The following is a 2945-nucleotide window of genomic DNA, read 5'->3' as shown; positions in this document are numbered from 1 at the left end:
CATGACCCCATTTCAATAAAAGGTTTTAAGATTGGATCATAATTGCGTAAGTGACCGGGACGGACGGTCCAGCGGAGGGCTATTTCTAAGTGCCATATGAAATATTATGACACCATTTTGCCACAGGCTAGTTATGCCTTTTTGTTTGAGTACTCGTGTTTTTGGGGTCACGTTTCTATGAATCATGACCTTGTGCTATCACACGGGCTGATCAGCATGTGATAGTACGTCCGTCGGAGGATGATCCTAATCTAAATTATGATATTGTTTCGATATTCATAGAATAAATGATTTATCAACTGATCTGTTTTGGATTAACGGTGAAGTGCAGTTTTGATTCAGATTCTGATTTATGCTGATACTTATGTTGTTGTTAAATATCAAATGTGGTATTAGTACAGATGATTGGGGTTGACTTCAGTATGGAATGTTGTTAGCATCAAAGTTCGTATTGATATCTAATTTGATATGACAACAAAATAAGTATTAATCTCAAGAGTTTGGTTTTGAGTAAAGTTTATGATTCAATCCATAATCATTGTTTCATGTTATTGTGGTTTACGATATTTCCGTAAACACTGTTTTACGAGTTTTATTCTCGTTATGATTCAAAGTATTGCTGAAGCATGTCGCTCAAGAATATCAAAATGGTTTTGAATACAATTAAGGAATCAATTCTGGGCGGCTCCTCCACTAGAATTTTATGATTCAGCAATTATGATTTTTAACGGTTCTGCTCTGATGCAGATGTCGGTTTTATGTCAAAACAACCATATATATATTAATGAACTTGCTGAGCATTTCTTCCGCTCATACTTGCCTGTTTTTAAATTTAACCTCCAGTGAGGATTAGCTTGCGCTGTTTAGCTGCGTAATTCGAGGAAGCAAAGAAGAAGCTCTTGGAAGGTGGTTGGTCCAGGGTTTGCGATCTAGTGTAAGTTTTATTGTATAAAGTTGTTTATATTATATTATATTATAGTTTTGTATTTTATTTGGGCCTAGTATACTTCATTTCGAAGTTATACTAGTGGGTTTAGTTTTGAGTTGGAATTTATTGAAAAGAGTTTTAAAAGAAAGTGAGAAAATTTATTTGTTGAATTTGGATTTCTTGTTTCTAGAACTGTAACCTTAAAAGATCTTGGATTAGTTTGGGGTCATTTATGATAAATATCTTCCGCTGGCATTTAATTTTGATTAAACAGGTTATTTTGGATTGAGGTTTCATAGTGACGACCAAATCTTCTGACCCCGGATTTGGGGGCGTTACAGGTTGGTATCAGAGCTGAGGTTATAGTAAACTAGAAACGAGAGTGTGTAGGAGTGTGTATAGCTATGTGAGGACATTTGAGCTCATATCGATTTCCTGTTGGACTATTGGATATAGTACCAACGAATAAGTTAAGATAGGCGCATTCGTTTGAGATGATTGTGCTGAGCTGGATGGAACTCCGGAAAGCTGCAAACTTCTATTGTGGAATCTTTCGAGACTACGATTCGACGACGATGGAGATTATCAATATCCTTGGAACGTGAAGAAGTGTCTAGAAGTGGGTGACGATTCAACTGGAGAGTTCAAATTGAAGATAAATATTAAGACTTTGGCAATACCTTTTCTTTCTATAATTCCTTTTGACAACTCTCAAAAAGAAGTAATTGTTAGAGGAGATATTCCCTAACACTCATTTTCAATCATAACTGTGTTTTAAATGTGCCGGAGGCTGTCATGAAGCCTATTTTTCAGGTTTTGATAGCTCTGCCAAGTTATGATAATTTAATTTCACTTTTCTTAGTTGGTAAATAGTTTCTTGATGATGTGACACCATTTGCTCATTTGGTGCCAGAATTTTGTTCTCTGGATTTCATTTCCTTCAGAAATATCAGCTTTGAAATCCTTTCAGTTTATTCATTTGATTTTGAATTCCTTTGACATTCTTTTATTCTGACTGAGATGAACAACCTTAACTATAAGGGACGCAAGGTATACCTGTCTGTGTGATAGGAGTTGGATGGGACGCCATCACTTGTGTGTATTGTGAATACATGAAGGTTAACAACCTTTAGTAGTGTCTTAATTTGGACACGCAATACCAAGTTCGTTTGGTCATATTGATCTCTCAGTTATTCTTTTATTTCAACAATATCTTTCTCAAATTCAGATTTTGGTTCCGTTATGGTATCAAATTCTTTTCTTTTAAAATTCCATGATTTTATCATTCTAAATAATCGAAGGTATGCCAATTAAGTTAAGCTGAGTATCCTGGCCAAGTCAAAGTAAGGCGATGTGATGGAATTACGAAGGACGACAGTGGACTGCAATGCGATTAAAATATCAGGGGCGTATAGCGAAGTTAATCTGTTCTTTTATTTCTCTCTCTATCTTTCTTTCTATTCTTCTTTCTCGCGATCAGTAAAAGCGATGCTATTGAGAAATTGGTCAAAGGATGTGAATGGAACAGTGGTGCACAGTGAAGCTCCTGTAAAAGTTTTATTATACAAGGAATACAAGATTTATTTGAGATTATGGAAAATTGAGGTTATTTGGAAATGGAAAGTTGGCCAGAAGATCCCTAGTGCTCTCTTCTGCTGATTCCGAGGACGGAATCCTTATAAGGAGGGTAGATTGTGATATCCCGTATTTTCAGAATTATTAATAATATTTGAATATGTTTATGTGATTTTCTGATTTAGAAGGAATAAAATTGGGGATATTTTATTCCTATTTGACGAGTTTGTGTTATTAAATGGTAATGTGCTAATTGTTGAGTGTTATATCGATCTTTATTAATTTCTGAAAATATTTACTTAAATGTATTATTTTCAAAAGTTTATTTGAAAACCGATCATTTTATTGATATCGGTAAATTGAGTTCGTTTAGTAATATTAGGGATTGGATGGATATTCTGTCAACTATGTGTTGTATGTAATATTAATTGTGTGGGACTCA

This window comes from Apium graveolens, chromosome 6, assembly GCF_009905375.1.
Source record: "Apium graveolens cultivar Ventura chromosome 6, ASM990537v1, whole genome shotgun sequence".
Lineage (NCBI taxonomy): Eukaryota > Viridiplantae > Streptophyta > Magnoliopsida > Apiales > Apiaceae > Apium > Apium graveolens.
Note: the sequence above shows the minus strand (reverse complement) of the source record.